Consider the following 24852-nt stretch of genomic DNA (forward strand, 5'->3'; position numbering starts at 1 on the left):
TCCTAGTAAAAGTCAAGCTTGGGCGCCCCCGCTAGAACCTTCCTAAATATTGGCTAGTGGATATCCCTTCTCCTACGAAGAGATACTCCTAATCTAACGGATATCCTTTCTTCCTGGAGGTTCCCTAGAGAGCCATGGTTGGTGAACAGGAGTTAGAGCGTGATATACTTCCCTTCCTCCCTCCAGGAAGAATATTAATCCACCGTAAGTGTATTGACAATTTGAACGGCTTTTTCGATGTTTCTGCATTATATAGGCAATCGCTGTTAGATTTTATAAGAAGTTGGACGTAACTTGTGCAGTAAGTACCTAACTCTAGGATTTGAATCTTTTCCCAGAGAATATTGATTACCAGAATTCTGGGGGAGAGCGATCTCTCTCAGCTTCTTTTTTAATGCACAGTCCAAGTTTAAAAAAAAATGAAATTAAGGAAACTCGCGATAACTTTAACAGAGTTTTTAATTACATAAAACTAACTATGAAAGTAATGAACACAATTATGCAAACTATTTTACAGAAAACCGTTTCCAGTAATAATCAAAGTAGAAAATTTTAGATTACCTAAAATTCCAGGACGTACTCCTCCTGCCCGGTTCCAGTGTCCAATGAAAAGTGGAGGTTACACTATGTATTCGATTTCCCAAAGGTATGTGGACTGGTTATTGGATTCTCTAGTTTATTAGAGAGCCGCCATTGACCGGGTGGTTTTTGGAAAGGGATCAGATTTCCCTTCCTTCATATTCGTGGTTAATGATCTTGGGCCTATAATTTACTGGGTTCTAGTAAAGGTTCAATTAATTTAGTTATATTTTATCAAAATAACATCAAAAGTGATTGAGTAGGAATGTAAACAATTTAAGTTTGGATAAAATTTAGTGAAAATATGAACAATAAGCGCTATTGAGGGAAGAAATTAGCTATGCGATTAGCGTACTGGATTCCCACGCAGAGGTCCCGGGTTCGAATCCAGCTCTGCTGACCCTTAGATTTTCTCTTCCTAGGTGCTTCTTACAGCTCAAATGAAAATTTGGGGGGGGGGAATAAGGGAATTCAGAGTTAATAGCGTGAAAGAAGACTGGCTAAGTGATTTCGCGGATACTGGATTCCAACGCGAAGATCCTGGGTTCGAATTAAGAGATTTCCTCTTCCTAGGAGCTTCATCCTTTATAAGCTCACTGTCCGGTGATGGACAGTGTTGTCTGTAACGAGAGAACACTGTCCGGAGGCCGGCAGTGCACTGAAAAAAGCTCCGGGCGCCAATAACCTTAGATGTTGACGCGCCTTAAATCATTAAAAAAAAATTAGCGCCAATGACTTATTTTTTATCTTTTCTACCTTTGCTTATTTTTTAATTTTTAAGGCGCCTACAGCATCTGAGGTCTTAGGCGCCCAGAGCTTTGATTTTCAGTGCACTGTAGACCTCCTAGGCAGTGTTCCCTTGTTCTAAACGTCACTGTTCCATCACCGGACAGTGAGCTTATAAAGGATGAAGCTCCTAGGAAGAGGAAATCTCTTAATTCGAACCCAGGATCTTCGCGTTGGAATCCAGTATCCGCGAAACCACTTAGCCAATCTTCTTTCACGCTATTAACTCTGAATTCCCTTATTTCCCCCCCCCCCCAAATTTTCATTGAAACTCTCCAATACATTATTTATTTATTATTGGATTCCCACGTGGTGATCCCGAAAAATACAATCAGTAAACTTATACTCCCAGTTGAGGGAGTTTTCATAATATCAGGAAATTTTAGCAACACACATCCTGGGGCCGTTCATTATTCCGGAAATGGTATTTTTTTTTTTTTTAAAGAAATACCTTTCCGCCCTCTCCAAGAGAAGTTTCCTTCATTAAATTTTCCTTGGAAACCCGTTTTTCTTTTTCTTCCAGGGCAATTCGAATAAAAAGCATACCTCAATTTTCGATCAAGAGTTTATCGATTCTAAAATTCGATTAAGGGCACTTTTGGTAAAGAGAGTGGTGGTTAGCCGTTTCTCTAAAGTGCTATTACTGTCCATTGTACTGCACTACCACTTATTTAATTTTAATAAGAATCATATATGGGGCAAAATTTCTAAATTTGAAAGAGTATTAGCTGGCCGGAAGTGCCACCGGAAGTATAGTAATTATAACTTTTTACAAGGCACATTTTCTCCAAAAATTCGATTTTAGCGTAGTTCTGAAAAAGAGGGTTATAAAAAACCACTTTTTCATGCTTTGGTTTACCACAAAATGGTTATTTCCGGTGTAAAATATACGTAGAAAAATCTGCGTGATTCCCAATACTTTCTCTTTTTTCTTTTTCTTTTTTTTAAAGGAAGTAGGGAAAATTAAAATTAAAAAAAAAACTAAAAAAAAATCAAAACATAACTTCCGCCGATTATTTTCTCCATTTCCCTTTGAAAAACGAGACCTGTTGCTCTACTGAGACACAGACTACAGCTGAATATAGCTGTGTGTGCGTAGAGTGGGGGCAGCAGAGAGGGTTTCAATGGATGATGGTCCATTTTCTACAGCTTCAGTCACTGTTCAGCCTCCTCAGTTGGTGGTGGTTTCCCATCTAGCTTAACATTTTTCGTAAGTTATTAAGACTTTAAAAAAAATGATTTTATTAATTTCTTTTTTTTATAATTAATTTTAAACAATCATTTCCGATGTAATATTAAATTATGCAATTATTCTAAATTTAAATAATTCAAATTTTAATTAAAAAAAAAGAAAAACCATTAAACTGCAGTGACTTTTCTTTTCTTTAGTATTTCCTTTCGTCAAAATTATTTTACCGAAAAGTTTTTCTTTATGTTCGGAATTTTTACTAAATATTTTAATATAAATATAAATATAAATTTCCTACAGATTTAAGTAATGATAAAATGTTTCCTTTAAGGGAAATGTGGCAGTTTAACCCCTATAAAAATGCCCTAAAATTACCATAAGGAAAAGTGATAAATAAATGACGTTAATAAAGCACTTCCGCTTTTCTAATTTTAGGACAACACAGGCATTTTGTAGCCTATAATAGGCGGCGTTTCATAGGACTCACTTCTTACTCTCAACTTTTGATTCCCTTTATTGAAATAGACTTTTGAGGAAAGGGATCAGTAGGAGTGATGCCCAAAAAGAATGATTCCTTATCATAATTTTTTTTATGAAAATTACAATAACAAAAAATATTGATCGTTATCAATTTCTGTCCTTATTATTTACAACGTAGTTTAAAAGAGCTCAGAACAAAATCGTTCCAAAGATTTTTCCACTTCTAAAAACTTTCAAGATCACATTTCTAATTTCTAATAATATTACTCCAGTGAGGCGCCACGGTAGCCGAGCGGTTATAGGCTAGACCCGCAAAGCTAAGATGTATTGCTGGTTTAGTGGGTTCGATTCCCAGTGTCTAGGCATTGGATTTTATTTAATGTGTTAATATGAGAAATTTATAGTAAAGTATGTTAGGAGCTTATAGGCTAGACCCGCAAAGCTAAGATGTATTGTTGGTTTAGTGGGTTCGATTCCCCTGGTCTAGGCCTTGGATTTTATTTAATGGTTAATATGAGAAATTTACAGTAAAGTATGTTAGGAGCTTATAGGCTAGACCCGCAAAGCTAAGATGTATTGTTGGTTAAGTGGGTTCGATTCCCTGGTCTTCAGGTCTTGGAGTTTATTTAATGTTTAATATGAGAAATTTATAGTAAAGTATGTTAGGCGGTTATAGGCTAGACCCGCAATGCTAAGATGTATTGCTGGTTTAGTGGGTTTGATTCCCCCGGTCTCTACGCCTTGGATTTTATTTAATGTGTTAATATGAGAAATTTATAGTAAAGTGTGTTAGGCGGTTATAGGCTAGACCCGCAAAGCTAAGATGTATTGTTGGTTTAGTGGGTTCGATTCCCCCGGTTTAGGCCTTGGATTTTATTTATTTGTTAATAAAAGAAATTTACAGTAAAGTATGTTTTCTAGTCGCCTCCATCTACGACACCTAATTTGGTAGTTGGACATATAGCCGGCCGGAAAAAATAGGCAATTACTTTACTTTACTTTATTACTTCAGTGGTAATTCTATAAAAATTCAATAAAATATCACTTTTAGAGCGCCCTTAAACTAACCCAAAAACCTCAGGCTGAAAACTGCTGAAGAAGAAAAGTTCATAGTAAAAAGTCTTTGATTTGAGTGATTACAATATCAGATTTTTAAAGAAATTTAGTGAAAAAAAAAATTGCGGAAAATTAAAAAGGAAAACATGACTTTAAATGTTACTTCCGGAAAAGCAATTTTCTTTCTCGAAAAATTTTAGCAACACCTAAAAGGAAATATAACCACTGCAATTATTTTGATTGTGAGGGGGGAATAACACAATTAGAATTTTTTTTCTTAATTAAAAATAATAAATGAAATATCTGCAGATCTAGAATTTTTTATGGGGGTTTTTCTTTTCAAAGGGAAATTATTTAAGGGCACTTTTCATGGATGGGAGGGGACAGATTTTCCTGTAAAGGGCAATTTCGATAAGGTACAGTAGATTATGTTGTCTTTATTTCGAATATTTTCAAGGAAATCTAGTAAATAGAGGTTTCCAGGAAGGGAAGCTGTTTAGTCGTCTTGGTTATGTGTGGTTGCCATACCTGTTGTAGTTTCCCCTTAACCCCCTCCCAAAAATTTTCCGAGATAGATGAATATCAGTCTAGCGGAAGTACGACCAAACGGATATTACGAAATTTCCTGTAGATTTTCTAGGTAGGGCCAATAAACTTGGACCTAAAGGTATACCTGTTTGAAACTTACCATCGCAATTGTAGATTTTATTTGGGTTCTAATAGAAGTTTTTAAGAGATCATTTCGTGATCCACAATATCATTTATTGTACTTATATATAATATTGAAACCGATTAGCCTTTTTTTATATAAGTAAACATTCGGAGTTTAATGAGAAAATCTATAATTACCTAAACTGATGTAAGACAGAGACTTAGAAAATTTCATATTAGATATTATCGGATCTATTTTTCCGAAAAACTAAAAAAAAGTCTCCGTAAATTAATTACTGTTTCCGGTAAAAATTCAATTTTAACTGCAAATGACGTTAAAAAAATTAAGAGTTAAAATTGCTGAAAATGTTTTAAAAAATAATTAAATTGAGTTATTAAATAATTTATTTATCCACTAAAAGCGATGAAACAATCATTTCAGATTATTTCATCGCTTTTAGTTAGGTACCTATCAGAAAAGCGATAAGGTCAGCAGTTGTAGATCTGGGTTGTTGTTATTTCCTGAATTCAATCAGGTGAACTGATTCTCAGTGAGTTCCGTGTAATAATAAATGGTAACGATTAGAATAACTAATAATAATAGTACTGACGACTCTGCGATCTTATCTCCTCATTTCGATCCTCTTATCGCTACTCGGGCTCTTCAAACACACATCAACCACTTACAGGACTGGCTTACACAAATGGCGAATCAAAACTAACGTTACCAAATCAAAATATTTAGTATTTACCCTTAGACGGAAAATCCTACCTCCCATCTTCATGAACCAAACTCCTGTACCAACTGTGGACTAAGTACGCTACCTTGGACTGTGCCTAGGACAAAGGTTGACATGGAATCCCCCCATACTAGACTGAATAGATAAGAAACTAACCAACGCTACAAAACTTCTCGCCAGACTACTTGACAAACGATCTAAACTCAAACTACAAAACAAAAGACTCTTATACCTTCTGTTACTGCAACCTATTTGGTCGTACGGCATCGAAGTATTGGGGATCGACGATACGTTCCAACTCTCTACGCTTCCAGACATTACAGTCAAAAATACTTCGAAAACTTCTTAACGCTCCGTTCTATGTATCTAACCTCCCTATCCATAATGACCTCAAAATCCCTTTCATTACAGATCTTACTAAAACTCGTTTCTTAAAATTTCATTCCTTTACGGCAGTTCATCCTAATCCGTATAAATGAACACTTATCTTCCTCCACATTACCAGGTAATCCTCTAAGGAGATTGAAGAGAAGATAGCCTCGCGATCTACTCTAATCTTAAGAGCAGCATAGTATAATATTCAGATAATGGAGTGACACCACTGGGTGCCTTCTCCAATCTTCATTCATCACATTATTATATTATATCACATTTGCTTATTGCAACAGCTGTTGCAGTTGCGAATTTCAATAAAAGATTAAATAATAATAATAATGATAATAATAATAATAATAGAAATAATAATAATAATAATAATTTTAATAATACGTCTTTGTCGTTAGGAATTATCAAATTTTTTATGACTCTCCAAACTTGAATTTAAGTCCTAAAACGAATATTTCGGGTTAAGACATTTAAAAAGAAATTGCCACAGTAATGACTTCCCGTGAATCTTAAAATAACTTTGAAGGGGGGCTCCGGTAAGCAGAAGGGTGACAAAATAAAGGAAAAAATAAAACTTTAACATATTTGGTAAAAAATAACCTAAAATGTTGTCAAAAAAACCCGTCAATGAAATTTTCCATCTTGACAAGCTCATCAAAAAATCTTGGTACAACTACTTCCTTCCTGTTTCTACACATTTTCCAGATAACATCTCTTAAAAGATAGTGTCTTCGTGATCTCCTCTCAGATGACGACGACGAGAGTGAATAGAAGACAAAGTATTGTTAGGCTGTACTATAACCTACTTAGTTATTTTCACCACTCTGATTGCTTCGTGTCATAGTGCTCGTGTTTATTGTACCCCTATATCCGGTTTTGGGACATTCATCCATCATCAGTGGTAGTAGATTAATCAGTTTGTTGAAGATATTTCGACGTCACTTATGTTTCCGCCGTAGCACTACACTTGAGTGCTGATTGAGTTTAGAATTTGTTAAGTAAAGTGTGTGTGTACTTCCGGCCCTTTACACACCTAATTTCGTGTACAAGACGATCAAACAGATTAATCTACCTCTGATAATGGATAAAAGCCCGAAAACGGTTCAGGGATAGAATGAACATGCTACGACAGGAAAAAATCAATCTTTATCTATAATCATATAACTCTGATGGTTGCTTATAACTCAAATACGCGTTAATTGTAACTGAATAAAAGATTAAAAAGAAAAAGCAACCCTAAAAAACCGATTACATTGATGATGAGCTCATTAATCGATCTCTAAATCGATTACTAATCAATGTAATTAATGTAGAGATAATTAGATTAACTCTTTGAACCGATTTGGTTGTTCATAAATGATGTTTTGGAAAACGTTCTAAATAATTCAATGACGTACATGAATTCTTTGACAAAGCAGGAAGTTACGGCTAATTGGGACATCTCTCACTCCTTTTCTCACTCTATCCCTCCCTCTCCCACCTCCCATTCTCTCTCTTACAAATACATACTTGTACAGGTACTTCATTAGAACTTATAACAATGTTCCTGTTTACTAAAACTTGAAGAGGTTTCATGATTTTCTTTGTGGGTACTTCCGGCTAAAAGGTTCACCACCTATCATCACTTCCGATGAAAATATAATTATTATCGCTCTTAAGGTAACATTATTATTCTTGTTCAGAAAATGTAATGAATTTCTAAATGGAGGGTGCACTTTTACAAGGCACTTTGTTTAAACGTTCGTATTGTTAAATATTCAATTTTTGATTAAATTAATTGAATATTCAATTGAAAAAAAAAGAACAGGTCATTAAAGCCGGAAGTTCCTTTTTCGGGTAAAACATGTTACAGACATTACGGTCTTCCAGGCTGAGCTAGCTGCAAAATTAGGTTCTGTGCTGCCGAGATTGTTGGGCGAGGAATTATTAAATCTAAGGTCGTAATCTTCTCGGATAGTCAGGCTGCTCTACGAGCTATTATTTCCTACCAGGTCAACTCAAGGCTGGTTTGGGACTGTCTGGGAGTCCTTGAAGGAAATTAGTAACCAAAATAAGGTCTTTCTAGTTTGGGTACCTGGTCGTTCAAGACATAAGGGAAACCAAGTGGTAGACTTATTGGCCCGGGAAGGCTCTGCGGGACACTTTGTTGGCCCAGAGCCCTGTTTTGGGGTCTCCAAGTGTCTTAAGACTGCGGCCATTAAACTATGGGTGCAGGGTAGGTCTTAAGAGTGGTGGCTTGCCACCACTGGCCAGAGACAGGCGAAGCTGTTCATTAGAGGCTGCTATTCGCCGAGGCTGACTGCAGAATTAATCCGTCAAGGCCGCGTGAGGCTATAAGGATAATTGTAGGCCAATTAAACTGGGCCACTACAGGCTTAGAAAACACATGCATCGCGCAAGGACCTGGCAGATGATAGACTTTTGTAGGTTCTGTGCCAGGAGGAGGAGTAGGAAACGGCACTCTGGACGTGTTGTGTCAGTGTGAGGGGCTTGTCTTGGCTAAGGATGTTACTTCTCGAGGGGAGGAAAAACCAAGGGCTGTGAGCTTTGCCCAAGAGTCACTCTCCAGCATTAAGAGTCTCTATTAAACGGTCAGGTCTGGAGGGTGAGCTTTTAGAGTGGGGGGAGCCACATTAGATCTCCAAAGGGCGTCGCAGTGGCGTAGGCCTAGTAGAATCTTATCTTATATAACAGACAGACAAATAGACAAACAAAAACACGTACACTAACATAATTCAATCACTTGTTATACGGAAGGACAGCTGAGGGTGCCCCTGTACACAGGGCGTAGTACTATAAATCTTGATGTCACTAATGACATCCCTTAAGTAGCCAGCAATATCTAGGACCCAATCCTCCAAGTTGGTGGTCAACTGTGCAGACTGTAGAACAGGAACAAGATTACTGTCTTGACGTATGATTGGTTCATTGTGATAAATTCTAAATTTTTGGGGTTTTTGTGGTTTTGTTTTAATGAGAACTTTTATTGTGAAGTTCAGTTTCCAATCAATGGGCGTTAGATGCCCATCTGTTTCTATCTCTTTGGGATAATATTATCCCAAACAATATCCCAAAAGTAAAAAAAAACTTTCCACCTACCTCACTCTCTCACTCTCTCCCCCTTCTCCTCTTGTACCAAAAGCCAAAGTAATAAAGCCAAAGTTACTCTTTGGGAAGTTCGTGTACACGAACAGATGTTTTTATTGCTGTTTAATGTTGTAAAGGGTGGCAGCAGTGGCCCAATATATTTTTATGATCGCACCTGTTAGCCAAGTAACTGCAAGTTATCTTGTATCCAAGAAATGCTGTGCGTGACCATAAAATCATTTTTGATGATCATCATCGATCTTGGCTAAAACCTCTTGTACTAGTCCACCTTGTGGCTACCGGAAACAGAAGATTAAGAATTGAATGAAAAACCGGATGTTTCAGTACGCAGGATTTCAGACTTGCTAGAATCATTGCTTCCTTCTTATGCACCCTTAGTTTCAGTAACAGAGGAAGGTATTGCTGACTGAGATATTCCTATACTGAGATTGCACCGGAAGTAGACATTCTGAGATCTACTACATCCGGAAAAGTTTTTTGTTTCAATTTTTTTAGGGGTCGTTTATGCTTTACTCTTTAGATCGCTGCATGCAATCAGCAACTTAACCCGTATATATTATTTAAATATATATATAAATAAATCAATTAATTTTCCCACTATTTGATGAAGATCTTAGTTGAACTTTCCATCCCCGGCACAAAATACCAGCCCCCAGTTTATTGAACAGATCTAGCTATGTTAACGAGGCTAAAAGTAATCCTAGAAATCAAGTTTCTTGAAGTAGAAAAGGTTAAGCTGGTAATGATGTCTTAGCCGAACGCTTCAATGACTTTGATTGAACCTGAAATGGATATTGCATATATAAACCTTTTTATATTAGATTTTCTGAGAATTGATAACTACAACGGTTTAGTTGGTACTTATATTTAGATTTGCAATTACACTCGCTTTTCCGGATATGACGTCAGAATTTCAGGAAAACTAAATAAAGATGATCTGTAAGTTAACAAACTTACACTATTAAATCTTACTCTATTTCTCATGATTGTAAGTCCATGGCTTCAATGTGTAGGTGGTAAAAACTGGAAAATTCACAGAATTGGCACGTTAGAGTGAAGACTACATTTTATTTCAGATTACAGTAGCTCAATTAGGTTTTGGGAAATCTTAGTTCAGGGCTCAGTTTTTCTTCTATTAAAATCTATAAAATATATTTATAAACTTTGTTGCAAAATAAAGGGCTACAAAATATGTAGGGCCAAGGAATTTTTGGGTTGAAGTGTTGGCAATACTGCTGGTTGTTCTCTTGTTTGGAGATTGGTGATTGTTCGTTGTAGTACAGAACTCTAGATTTGAAGATGTGAGTTTGAGTGACAGATGTTATTACAGGAGTCTGTATTTATAGGAGTATATATACATACAATATATTTATATAAAAATCCTTACTTCCTTGACAAAGAAGGGCCCGTAGTCTCCTCAAGTTCCTAACTAAGGTTTCAAGACGTTTTAACATTTTGCAGGGTAGGGTTGTCAGCCTTACGCCTCCCCCCAACTCCCGATACAAAAGAAGGAGCTTGGATTTAAAGGGTTTTCTTCCCTAGCTAGGAAGCTAACTCCAAGAGAAGGGATAATCCTTGTTTGTGTAGTGTAGATGTCCTTAGTTTGATTGTTCACGTGAATGTAGTGTAAGTGACTTGCAGAGAGGATAGCTGTTGCATGCTAGCTTTCTGGGTGTTGCAATCCCACAGGTTCCTTGCAAAGAACTCCATGCATTTTCACTGTAAAATATACATACATATATTACTTTAAAAAATAAAGCAAAGTAATTGCCTATTTTTTCAGGCGGGGCTTAACGTCCAACTACCAATAGGTGTCGTGGACGGAGACGACTAGCAAACGTACTTTACTGTTTTCTCATATTAACCATTAAATAAAATCCAAGGCGTAGACCAGGGGTATCGAACCCACTAAACCAACAATACATCTTAGCATTGCGGGTCTAGCCTATAACCGCCTAACATACTTTACTATAAATTTCACATATTAACCATTAAATAAAATCCAAGACCTAGACCGGGAGAATCGAACCCACTAAACCAACAATACATCTTAGCATTGCGGGTCTAGCCTATAACCGCCTAACATACTTTACTATAAATTTCTCATATTAACCATTAAATAAAATCCAAGACCTAGACCGGGAGAATCGAACCCACTAAACCAACAATACATCTTAGCTTTGCTGGTCTAGCCTATAACCGCCTAACATACTCGTACTTTACTGTAAATTTCTTATATTAAACGTTAAATCCAAGGCCTAAGACTAAGGAATCGAACCCGGTACCACAATAAATCTTAGCATTGCGGGTCACGGCTACCGTGGCGCCTCTTTAAAAAATAATTAATTTCCTAATATTACAATCGTCATTAAATAGTTTAATGACGATTTAGAATAAGGCCAGGATTTACTTGTAGGAAAAAGAGGGGGGGGAAACCCTGCAGTTAGAGGAGAAAAATAGAGAATGACTTGTTGAATTATCTTCCTGGGTCTGCAGGAAAATTAAAGGATCGTACGTGGTTATTTTTGAGGCAATATTTGGACATCTTTTTGCAAAAATTTAGAAAGGGAATAACGGTTAAAACACTAGCTTGTAACCAAAGAATAGTGCAGTTACAAGTTCCGGCGTTGAGAGCCTGAAGTTGGTATTACTAATTAGCGAGCTAAGAAAGAAAACGTTGGCAGCATTGCCAATACATCCTGTTATACTTCCTGCACAGCCGTTTTTCCTCTACTGACAACACGCTATTAATCTCTACTCATTGAGTTTGGTCAGACCATCACAGTTTAGATGTGAAAAAGATATTGGAAATGAATATTCACAGAGAGAAAATTTGCGGTCCCAAAATTAACATTACCTTGTTAAAATGTCGTGCAAGTGGTCAAGTTTTGGCGAGTTAACATTCGGCTGACTGACATGGTTCTAGTTAGCCACGGTTCTATAATTTCTCTCTTCGCTCAGCTTGGGTTTATTACCAAATCCCTCCCCCGCAGTTGGTGGCCAATGAATATTGAATCTCATTTGCCTGATGATCATACTGATTAACACTGATTGCAGCTTCCCATCTATTAAATTATTATTATTATTTTTTAATTGCTCCTACTATTTTCTCTATACTTTGTATTCGTATAAATTACATTTAAGTAAATCTGTAATTTTTACTTGAAAAGTTTTAATAGGGAGACCCTCTAAAGTATAAAGAGTGTACACGGAAGAGTGGACGAAACTTCGAGAGGTGGTTCTGGGCATCATTTGCAACCAGAAAATCTATTCATGGTATACCTTTCGAAAGTTGTTTGTATGTAGATGTTTTTCATGAGTAGTGCATATTTTAAACATATAATATTTATGAGAAAAATGAAGTCAAAGTTTTTGAAAAAAAAAAATTAGAAACTTGCCATTTCTTAAGTTTGGGCCTCCAAATGAAATACTTAATAATATTATTTTAAATTGTAAATTAGCTTATTTAAAAGGAAATTTAACCTTCTTACTAATGAGCTTATTAAAATTGCTGTAGCTTTTATAGTTTAAGAAATATAGACAACTGTTTGCTAAAAAGTAGTCATACCTTGTAGAAACATAAAATTAAAAATATCAGTATATAGGTTTTCAGTGACCGTAAATTGTTAAACTTAGGATTCAAGATTGGCGAGGAATCGGTCAAATAAAAAAACAAACTCATCTTCTTGCCAACGTTTCGACAAATATATTGTCTTCTTCAAGGGCGTGGCTATGCGGGTTGAAACTGTTTAAGTTACTGTACTCAACTGTACAGTTTTCAGTAACTCAACCAACCCGCATAGCCACGCCCTTGAAGAAGACAATATATTTGTCGAAACGTTGGCAAAAAAGACGAGTTTGTTTTTTTATTTGACCGATTCCTCGCCAATGTTGAATCCTAAGATTAAAAATATCTACTCGTATAAAACGGAGCCGAATAGAGCCATAGTTTATATAGAATTTTTTGTAGCAAATGATGCCCAGAATCGCCTCCCGAAGTTTCATCCACTCCTCCGAGTACACCCTGTGAAAATTGATCATGTACCGGAAGTGACAGGAAATGTATAATTAATGTCTTTAAAGTTTATGTGAGGTACTGCACAGAATTTAGTAAGCAATAGATCTCTTAAAAAATAGATAAATATTCTAATACTAGAAATCGTTCAAAAATGTGGCTGAAATTTAATGATTAAATAATGTAATGACTACCTAAATTTCAGTCACTAAATAAGCGCAACTTTAGTCACTTCTTTTAACTATAATAAATAATTTATTATTATTTTTTTTTAAACACGTATGCTTAATAGTTTATAAAAACTATTGTTTGTTTTTTTTTGCGTTTATTGTGCTACAATCAGCGCGTTGGCGCTATAAGTAACAATGATACAATAGAGTTATAAATGATAAGGTAACGAGTGGAGAAGTTACCGCAGTGGTAACACTCCAAAACATTAGACGGTTAGTCCACTCTCTTCACTGGAGAGGAGATCACGAGGCCCCACTGTCTCTTAAGGCGTCTTGTCGGGTTGTCAGGAAGAGTTCTTGAAGAAAGATTTTAAGCTAGAGGATTTAAATGAGATTGTAAGCTGAAGTGGAGTTTTTCTGTATCGTGTTTTCAGCGACTTGTGCGATAAAAGGAATGTTGTCAGTGTGTACAGTCAGATTGGAGACATAAAATGGAGCGTTTACGATAGTTCCAAGTATTTTTTAGATTGTAGCGATTGAATCTTTTGGAGATTGGAACGTTTGGTTGAACCCCACAGCTCCTATACCATACGCCCAGATGGGTTTCTAGATAGAAGTATAAATCAGTCTTTTGTTGTCCAGGGAGAGTTTTGATCTATCGTCTAAGAGTCTTTTAAGTAGTCGATAGCGTCTGTTTAGTTCTGCTCTTTTTAGTCTAGTGTGGGGGTTTATAAAAACTAAATTTTATTTTTATAATTTTTTTTCCTAAAAATAAAGAAAACCGTTTTTCCCCCCACGAAAAATTAAAAAAAATAAATAAAACGCCTACACTAAAATAGTTAGAAATTTGACCCCTTTGAAAAATGTTAACGCCCTCATAAATCTAAAGATAACACCTTAACTTTAATAAAATAATACGGTAATGCTGACGCTTTTAGAGAGAGCTGATTTTCACATCGGAAGTCCCGCTAAAAAAAAAAAGAAAAAAAGGAAAAGTTTCAGTACGTAAAATGTTTCAGTAAAATTAAAGATTTGTATTTAGGTACGTTGTTGTGAGCTTTAAACAAATAAAGACCTCAAGCAGGCCTATTCGATGAAAAAGTTCTCTGAGATAACTTGGATGGTAAAGAGAGCGACGAAATGCTATAATTTGGAACGGAACTGGCAAAACCGGAAGTGCGATTTTTACTGATTAGAATTACGGTTTTACTCAAAAACGATTTTCAATAAACTGGATCTTTGCTAAATGCTTATTTAAAGATCACTAAATTTTATTAGTAAACTTTGTCCAAGAACGATTTACAGGGAGGTTTATCCTGTTAAGAGGTATCTATATACACCGAGTTACCTGTGGCGCAGCCAGATAGCGTGTAGATTACTGGAACTGTAATTGTGTACATTAACAGTAGAGCTAGTGAAATTATAGATTTTAAATGGGCCACTTAATAATTGTTATCAAAATATAAGTTTAGTTCAATGAGCAAATACAAATGGACCCCATAATGAACTTTGAACTTACCCGAACACACAAAAAGATGCCTCATATTTTAGTAAACTGTTGTTTGTTTGTTTTGTTGTTTTTGCGAGATAACTCGGTTCATAAAACGTTCTAAACAGGTACCAGAGATAAAAAGCCCCCCCCAGGGAAATGGGTATTTAAACATTTCAGTCCCCCTTCTCTTTTTGTTTGCCTCATGGGTTTAAACCCAATTGTATTACCAACAATTTTATCTTGGGAATTCAAAAATTTAAACAATTTCAGTATATTGTGACAATAAAAAGATAATCAGTGAAAATTCTCGTGCGTATTTCTCTTGACGCAATATAAGTTATGGAATTTTCTTTAAAATATTTTTTTTGGCAGGAGGGGGGAAACCGTTAAAAATCAAAAGGATTTATCCAGTGAGTGGGCCTTGAAATTGTTATTTCCAAATTTAAAATTTCATTCTTTAATTCTATTTATACATATACAGGGTGTTCATTTTTAAGACGACTCAAATGCATTTCATGCTTAAACGGTTGATCTGAGCAAAAAAAATGGTAGAGGAAAAATTTGTTGCCCGTCACCTCTAGTTTCAGAATATGTGACTTGATTTTAGATTACTGCTCGCGTACGCGGTAGATGCGCGACCGAAAGTAAAGGGTTTGCAGATGACCCCCATTTTCATACACCGTAATTCGATATCTTTAAAATTAAAGGCGCTAGGCCATTTCAAAATCTGGATATTTATTAATCATATTTCAATTTTTTAACTTGTTATCAAAGAGAAAGGAGAGCACACGATAGGTCATTTTTATGTATTTTTTCATCCCCTTTCTACTGAAAATATTGCCAAGGCAGTAAAGCTAGTATTTTTTCTTAATATCGGGAAATAAGTAGTTTTCTGAGTGATTTTCTAAGAAAAATCAAATGTTAAAAGCTTTAGATGTTCTCAATCTTACACAAAATTCGTAAAAATAATTTTACATCTGTTACAAACAAGAAGGTTTAATAATTTCTTGGTAATTTTGGGAAAGTTGCGTTTAATTACCCCAAAAAAAAATTGGAAACTTCCTGCCACATATTTAAGTGATCAATATCTTTCATGTAAAGGATCAAACTTATTTCTTAATTTATTAAATAATGCACTTTACTCAACTTGTGGCAGCTTGTACTTTGCTTTCAAAGGTGCGCCTCCTCTGGCTCGCAAGCCAGGAGGTTATCAACTGCTCTCTGCTATCTGAGGAGGCACCTCCTTTGAAGACGCAGTACATGTTGCCACAAGCTGCGTAAAGTGTATTATTAAAAGGTGTCCATCACGGGAAAGAGAGCTCTAAGACGCTTCTATAAAGAGAAAATCTAAGGAATAGTAGCTGGGTTCGAATCCAGGATCTTTACGTGGGAATCCAATAATCGCTGTACTAATTTTCCCTATTCCCTTATATTTATCCTTTATTCCTATCAATATTAGACAAATAATTACCCAGTACTGCTCGACAAACGTCCCAAAGTCCCAAACTTAAGACCAACGAAAGACACTTTGCACCACCCTTCTTAGCCTAATATGGATCTACAGATTACAACTCTACAATAAGTGCTAAAATATCCTTTAAAATACTAAAGGAAGGATAGCTTTGGGAGTTAATGTGACGTCAACTTACCTTTACCAATAATATTTCATAATATGATAGTTTTTGGTTTTCGACTATTTGTTAATTGATGATTTTGAGGAATAATATTGAGGTGCTCTCAATAAATTCACATACAAATTTTAGTATCTTCATACCCAACGTTTCGGTAAATTTATATTACCTTCTTCAGGGTCTATATATTTTTTATTTTACTCAGTTTTTATCTATATTATTATAATATTCCTTTTGTACAGACCCTGAAGAAGGTAATATAAATTTACCGAAACGTTAGTATGATGAAAAATTCGTGTTTTTTGAATTTATTGAGCGCACCTCAATATTCTCAAGAAATCATTTCATAATATTTCATTGCAACAGATATAATAAAAATTAGATTTCCTTATTTCTTTTTAAACAAATTCTTCTTACAAGAAAATATAATTTCTTAAATTTAGTAAGAGAAAATTTTATGAGTGGAAAACCCCTTAGATTTTCTTTCATTGAATATTTTTCCCATTATTATATGGCTAGGAAAATAAATAACAGAGAATATTTTGCTAAAAAAAATAAATAAATAAAAGTCGCGAACAACCTAAAAATAAATATAATGGAATAATAGCGTTGAACTAGAATAAAGTATATAGTTTAAACTATTTTTATCTGAGGTTATCCCTGAAACATATATAGGTCGTTGTAACCTTAGGCCTTTTAGTGATACATAACCGGAATAGTCCTACTTTTTTTCGATGTCGATTATCACGAAAAACGGCGAGTGGTGACATTATTTGCTCATTAATATCAATCAAATGTTGAAACAAAAATTAAAAGTATAATTTAAAAAAAAATATATTTTATAACATTTCATCATCAACTACGTGCCTCCATAATAGTAACATGTGTGTAAATATATATATTATTAATTATGCAGCTGGTTTAATCAAACACGGTTGTTTTATTTACCTTTTTATTTATTTAAATGTAAAAACCCATTATTATTGTAGATAAATTAGTAATATTACATTTAGGATATAATTACCTAAATATAGAATATTTAAATTTAGACAAAAAACTAGCCTAAATAAAATAACATTTAGAAAAAAAACTTTTAACATTGAGAATTGAATATAGGTTAACATATTTTATAAAAACAATAAATTAAAGGGCTGAAGGTAATACAAAATTTATGTGTGAATGTTTTAAAATTTAGGGACAAACCTGTTAATTTTTCTGGAAATTAATTTTAATTTAATTTTTTTCCCCCCAATAGTCCTGGGGTTCCCGGGATCGAATCCAGCTGCTGGGTCTTAGATTTGGCTCTTCTTAGTAGGAGCTTCTTACAGCTTACTGTCTGGTGATGGAGATTCTTCGCTTTTACTTCTTTTCCAATAATAATGTATTCAGGGGTCTTTAAGGATCGTGCCCACACTTAGTAATAAGTAATCGCCTATTTTTTTCAGGCGGGGCTTAACGTCCAACTAGGTGTCGTGGACAGGGGCGGAAGCTCATACTTTTCTATAAACAATCTTTTTTCTAACTAATAATGAGTAGCCATACGCGGGATTCGAACTTGTGATCCCCCCTTTTACAAAAACCAAGCTCATGATCACTTAGACCAACATCCGCCCCTCCCACACTTTGAAGTGGTATACTGGTCTCCGCATGTAAGCATGAGGATCGTTTTACAAGGAGCAGATTATACTGCCCCATCTGGGTTGATCGGCAGAACCGATGTAGAAGTAGAAGCGCTCTACGGATGCAACACCCACGCTTGGCCTACAGAGTAGGACAGACTGAATTCTTGCTGTCAATGAGTCGTTAAGTCGCAGAACCACAGTTAGGGGAACGCACACCCTAAACCCAGGGGGTCGCCAAACCTTTTTTGATCATGGACCCCCCCCCCTATATAATTTTTCGAAATCTCCTATCTTCGATAGGTTATAGATAGCATTATATTGCTTTTGTGTCAATGCGTGATTGAAAAAAATACAGATAGAATATAAATTATCCACACAATTACCCCCCCTAAAAGTAATTTTCAGTTAATTAAAAATAAAACTATCTATTAGGTTGGCTGTGTTTGTACATTTATTTTATGATTTTAAACATTTATTAAAGTAATTTTACATTGTGTAACAAATAGTTTTATGAAAAATATCTTAATGTTGAAATTTAAATACCTTAATATTGTTTAAATAATAAGTAATTATAAATAAGTAAAGTAACCTACAGTATTGCTTTTTAATTAATGAGATGGGTGTGCCCTGGTGTTTCTTTGCAAGGTTCTCTATATTGGGTTCTAAATTGTTTTTCCTTCGACCTGGCTCATATCGACCCCCTACTTTTGTTAAATAGTAGACCACTTTGGCGACCTCTGCCCCAACAGATCTCTGGTGGATCGCAAATCACTAGCTGGTGCACATTCAGCTTCAGGCTAGTTCCAGGGATTAGTTTTATATTGCAATTCTCCTCCTGCTTAAACTCTAAACCTCACAGCTACTGGAGTCTGACAACACCTCTGACCACTACGATTTTTGTAAAAAATGGCCCCTTTTTTTCTTTGGTGGGGGAGTGTTTTGAATGACGTCAAATTGGGTATTTCCGGTGAAAACGTCAAATCGTAAATTTGACTCGATCGCTGTACTTCCTCTACTTCCTGTTAGTTCCTCAATTATTTTTTTTATTTTCCACAAGAGAATTTTTCTTTTTTGTTTTTCTTGAATATGTTACGTAGTTTAATTTACATAATAATTTACCAAAAACCACCTTTGTATCAATTTAATATTTAGAGACATTAATAATGAGAATATTTGGGTTCTACTGTTGTGAATTTTGACCACAAGCCAACAACACCCACGCTTTTTATAATTATTTAGCTACAATAACGGTACAGTCTATGGCTGAAATTCTTGTTTATTAAATCGATATTTTGTGTGTTAAATATTTTATTTATTTAAAATTAATCTAATACATTTATTGTGAACACTCGCTCGACTTTCTGTTACTCTCAAAAGCTCTAAATTAAAGCTCTAAATTTGAGTTCAGTTATTTATCCAAAAAAAAAGAAAAAAGATTATTGGCTAGACAATAGGAGATGGCAATGGGGGTTTATTGAAACATAAAAATGCATATAATGTAATTGCAAGAGTTAAGTTGCGAAATTTATAGTAAATTCTAAAAATTTAATTACTTAGTTATTGCTGTTCATTATTGTTTTGGTGACTGATTCATAGTTTCAATAGGATGAAAAAAATAACTGCCACTTTCAGTCATGATATATTTTTTATTATGCCAAGCTTTCGAACCCCTAGGGACTAGATCAGGGATGGCGAACCTTTTTGAGACGTGGGTCAAATTTTGTTCATTTTTTTTTTTAGTACTAGCTCTTGGGTCACTGATGCCCATTTGCACAAGAGTTAAGTTTAAAAATTTTAAACTGAATATTTTCCGAAACTAAACATCTTTCAATTGGCTTAACTGGGTAAAACGGGGACGAAACAAGTGGCTATGGAAGTCTCTTTTTTACAAACATAAGCTGAACAAAACCTGAACAAAAGTGTGTTTTATCTGAAGAAAAATCTAAATATGGTTACTTGCTTTGGGTTATCGATTTTTTGTAAAAAACAAAATATTAGTAAAATTATACATTTTATTTGATATTTTGTAAACACTTTTTCTTTATTTCAATTACTACAAAAACCATTTGTCGTCATTTGCGTTTTTAGAACTGTAATGATCAAACTAAAGGTTTATAGATAGCATTTAAATTGCTTTTGTGTCAATGCGTGATTGAAAAGAAAAATACAGATAGAATATAAATTATCCACCACAATTAGAAAATCTAAATCAACCCACGTAAACAAATAAATGGTTGCCTAGCAACTGTGTGGGTCAGTAAAAAAGCTTGCGCGTATCAGTATCTGACCCGCGGGTCATAGGTTCGCCATCACTGGTCTAGATCATCTTCAAAGCTAATTTACAATGTAACGTTCAATGTTCATGAACAGATAAGACACAACAACCCTTTAATGATGTAAGAACATTACATTGTCAATTAGCCCTGAAGATGACCTAGTCCCTAGGGGTTCGAAAGATCGGCATAATAAAAAATTTATCATGACTGAAACTGGCATTTATTTTTTTCATCCTATTGATAATTACTTAGGCTGCAATAAGGGAAATTCCGGTGAATTTTCACGTCTGACTTTTCTTTTAAATGAATATATTTTTTTCAAAAACAACATTTAAGCTCACTTTTTAGAGGGAAGGGGATTCGGATAAAAATGCGCGTATATAATTTTTTGATTAATGTTATAAGTCTATTTAGAAGGCTATAAACGCCACATATGTTTGTCAGTATATCTATCGTACATAATAGGGTGCACAAGATATCTGCGATGTAAGATCATCTCAAGTAGATTGAAAGAAATATAGCCTCTCCGCAGGTTGGAAATTTATTCATTCAAGATTTTTGTGTATAGAATTGCTTCAAAAAAGTAGCTTGGCTTAGATCGCTTGTGAGCTTACAAAGAGTTGGGAATCAGGTTTCGTTCGCTACTTTACTTTTGTGTGTATTTTATCTGTCTCTCTCTCTCTCACAAGGCTTCTGATTGTAAACATTCTTAGCCAAATCAATACTTTTGGAGTTTTACTAAACTTATATATAAACTCCAAGTCAGCCTCCAAAAAAGAACAAAACAAATTTTGAAGCAATTTATGGAGAAAATTCGTTAAAAACACCCTAAAAACGCATGCCTTCTCTCTTTATTTTTTGCCACTCTTTAGCAGAAACTAAATCAACGTTATCGCGCGAAGAGAGATTACTTTTGCCTGGGTGAAAGCTGATGAAGGATATAAAAATGGCTAGGTAAGGGGACATGCGCACATAAAGTTAAAGAAAAGCTTCTTAGGACCGTAAGTCTTCCAATATCACACTTGGCCGCACCTGAAAGTTATTTGAAAAGAAAAAATTTAAAGAAAAAGGAACAAATGGGAAACTTGAGTTAATCAAGTCCGGAAATCAAATACTAAATGTCTGATGTGAAAAAAGAAAAAAAGGAAATCTACGTCTTAAATTTTTCATTTAACTCCAAATTTGGCTTTGTACCTGTTCCGGAAGTGTAAATAAATATAAATTAAAACTGACAGACCAACAAGGGTGTGATGAGCTCGGTAATGTCTAAACAAATTAAATGTGTAACTCATTGCGCATGAGTAATTATACAATTTTTTTTGTGATATCTTTTGATGATAACTTTATGACAAATTTTTGGATCAAATTAACTAATCAGAAATGCCTGTTTTTCATTTGGAGAGGGGGATTTCCTTGAAAAATGCCTGCAACGATTTTTCTTTGAGCATAGCATTTGTGATGTTAACTTTAGATGAGGTTAATGTCGATGAGTGCAGCCACGAAAAGGAGATTTAAGTAGCTATTAATCTATAGGCTCGAGCGGAATATTGTGATTTGATTAGGAAGGCTGAACCTTAACACTAACATAGGAACGAGCGGCGGAAGTTACTATAACTAACGGGGTAAACTAAGAATAAACTATTCCTAAAAGAATTGACTAAAGACTGAATGACGGAGTAGAGTAAGGTCGTGAAGAGAGTGTAAGAATTAATCCTCAGGGAGTGAATGCAATGCCCTGGATGCGATTGAGTGTCCCAAGCTTGGCGTCCTTATATCTGGACTAGTTCTGCTGATTTGAGCCCTACCTGGGCTTAGACCCTTCTAAAAGAATTGGCTAAACTGAATGACGGAGTAGAGTAACGTCGTGAAGAGAGTGTAAGAATGGAATCCTCAGGGAGTGAATGCAAAGCCTGGATGCGATTGGTTGTCCCGAGCTTGGAGTCCTTATATCTGGGGCAACTTCTATTGTTCTGAGCTCTACCTGGGGCTTTAACCCTTCTAAAAGAATTGGCTAGACTGACTGACGAGTAGACAGTAACGTCGTGAAGAGAGTGTAAGAATGAATCCTCAGGGAGTGAATGCAATGCCTAGATGCGATTGGTTGTCCCGAGCTTGGGGTCCTTATATCTGGGGCAACTTCTATTGTTCTGAGCCCTACCTGGGGCTTTAACCCTTCTAAAAGAATTGGCTAGACTGACTGACGAGTAGACAGTAACGTCGTGAAGTGAGTGTAAGAATGAATCCTCAGGGAGTGAATTGGTTGTCCCGAGCTTGGCGTCCTTCTATCTGGGGCAACTTTCAATGGATATTGAAAGAGTGCTTCACTCTGGATATAACACTATCTATAGAAATAGAAATATTAGTAATTTGGGATTTATTGAAAAATATCTAGGATATAGAACTGCGATTGACAAACTTCGAGTAGTGAGTCAGTTGAGATTGGCAAGTGACAAATCTATGAGAATATGGTACAGCAATGGTGGATACCATGCTATTGATGCTCTAGCATTGTGTACACTGTGTAATTTGAATGCCAATGAAACGCTGGAACACTTCTTAATCCATTGCCCTCTTTACTCTCCTATTAGGAATCACTACCTAGAAGTGACGGATAGTGTGAGTGATGGCCAAGCATTGGTTAGCTTGTTGACCGTTGCCTCTGAGAAACAGTTGGATGATCTCTACTACTACGTTACTGGCGCTCTAAAACTTAGAGCAATTGTCATAAATGAGTGAATCATGAAGGGTTTGATGGGTAGTAGTAGATGCCTAGGATATCATTAAATATAATATATAAGGTAAGATGCCACACTTAACACTTATTTCCGTTTTGTAGGAAACTGGGTTATCGAAAAAAACACCAAATGTATCAACGTCCAGGTTGTTTTTTCTTCTTTAATTACATATATTTATTAGTATATCTAATTAAATGCATAGCCATTAAAAATGCATTTGAATGAAATTTGTCAAAACTGGCATCTTCCCCCATCATATGGGGAAGATGCCAGTTGATGCGGGGGAAGATGCAACAATTTCTTAAGATATAAATTGAGAAAGAAAATATTACAAATTTAATGTTAGGTAAACAGCAAAATATTCTCATTAAACACTGAGGGGAAGGAACACCGAACAAAAGACATTTTTTGTGAAATTACCATTCTCTCCATATTTACGATTAAATTTAATGGAAATTACAACGTAAATCTCTCCCACACTCCATTTGGGCCGGATTTTACTTCAAAGGAATGTATTTTCATTGTGTTTTAAAAACTTTTCAATACAATTTCATTCGCTCAGTGAATTAGACAGCAACAATGAAAACTTTGACGTCAGCTGGTATTACAAAAGTGTTAATGAAACCCCCTTTAACCAGGCGCAACCTTTTTGCCTGTAGCTATACTACGTTTTATCTTAAATGAAATAAAACGGTGCTTGGTAATATTATACCAAATGTATTATCGCTACAAACTTTTTTTTATTTTTAAAATTTAAAAAAAGTTTAGTGCAGTATTTCCGGAAAGCGATGACGAAGGCTTTCCTTTTAGGTTACATTTTGGTTTAATTAACAGTTACAAACAGGTAATTGTGTTGTTGAAACATTAAATATGACTCAAATGGACGAAGTTTGAAAAGTCGTGTGAGTCACCAAATAAGTTGTCTTTTTTTAAGCTCTTACAAATAAAAATCAACGAGTAACTTAATTAAAAAAGTAAGCTTAGAATTTAAACGATTAACAATAATTTCAAGCATAAAAAAATTATAATAGTGTTGGCGCATTTGTTTGAACTAGGATTAACAATCTTTCTATAACGGAAAAAAAAAGAACAGAACAGGAAATGGTCACTAGGATTATGTCCGGGATTAAATCCGTTAATGCCTTTCAGATACTTAATGGCATGCATGAAGACATGTGCCAAAGGAAACTTGGTTAAATGTGTTGGTTTTTTTACCATTTCTTACTTTAGTAATACTTAAAATGCGAAAAGATTTACGAGTTTGGGGAGAAACCGGAAATATACATTTTTTTAGGTATTCATTAGAAATGTTGTTTTCTATAAATTGTGCGTGTGTGTGTGTGTGTGTAAATGATGGTGGTGACGCTTAAAACAGGAAATTGAAAATTTGGAAAGAGTGACAGACAGCTGTTGGATTAATATTTTACGTGAACATAACCTGTAAGGTCTTAGCTCGAAGGAAGTACTTTTGTAGAATAACTGACTTTCTGGGATCCGACTTTTTTACTTACGGAAAGTGAACAAAACAGGCAGAAATATCCTCTCGGATGAACAATACGGTAGTAGTTGGCATAAGTAATTTTTGCCTATTTTTTCAAGCGGGCTTTACGTCCAACTACCAATTAGGTGTCATGGACGGAGGCGACTAGCAAACATACTTTACTATAAATTTCTCACATTAACCATTAAATAAAATCCAAGGCCTAGAGACCGGGAATCGAACCCACTAAACCAACAATACATCTTAATTTTGCGGGTCTAGCCTATAACCGCCTAACATACTTTACTATAAATTTCTCACATTAACCATTAAATAAAATCCAAGGCCTAGAGACCGGGAATTGAACCCACTAACCAGCAATACAACTTAGCTTTGCGGGTCTAGCCTATAACCGCTCGGCTTTTTTGCTGAGGAATTATCGAGGGATTGGCAAAGGA

General features: G+C 35.2%; 1 protein-coding gene across 1 annotated transcript in view; it reads left to right on the plus strand.

Annotated features, from left to right (window-relative positions):
- The first annotated feature begins 2518 nt into the window (after positions 1 to 2518).
- Positions 2519 to 24852, plus strand: part of LOC141457918 (pyrokinin-1 receptor-like) — a 136203-nt gene continuing 113869 nt past the window's right edge. The window contains exon 1 of the mRNA XM_074135319.1: positions 2519 to 2575. The gene's annotated coding sequence lies outside the window, so the exon portion shown is untranslated. The remainder of the gene's footprint in view (positions 2576 to 24852) is intronic.

This window comes from Rhodnius prolixus, unplaced genomic scaffold, assembly GCF_049639745.1.
Source record: "Rhodnius prolixus isolate KJV_2025 unplaced genomic scaffold, Rpr scaffold_5, whole genome shotgun sequence".
NCBI classification, from domain to species: domain Eukaryota; kingdom Metazoa; phylum Arthropoda; class Insecta; order Hemiptera; family Reduviidae; genus Rhodnius; species Rhodnius prolixus.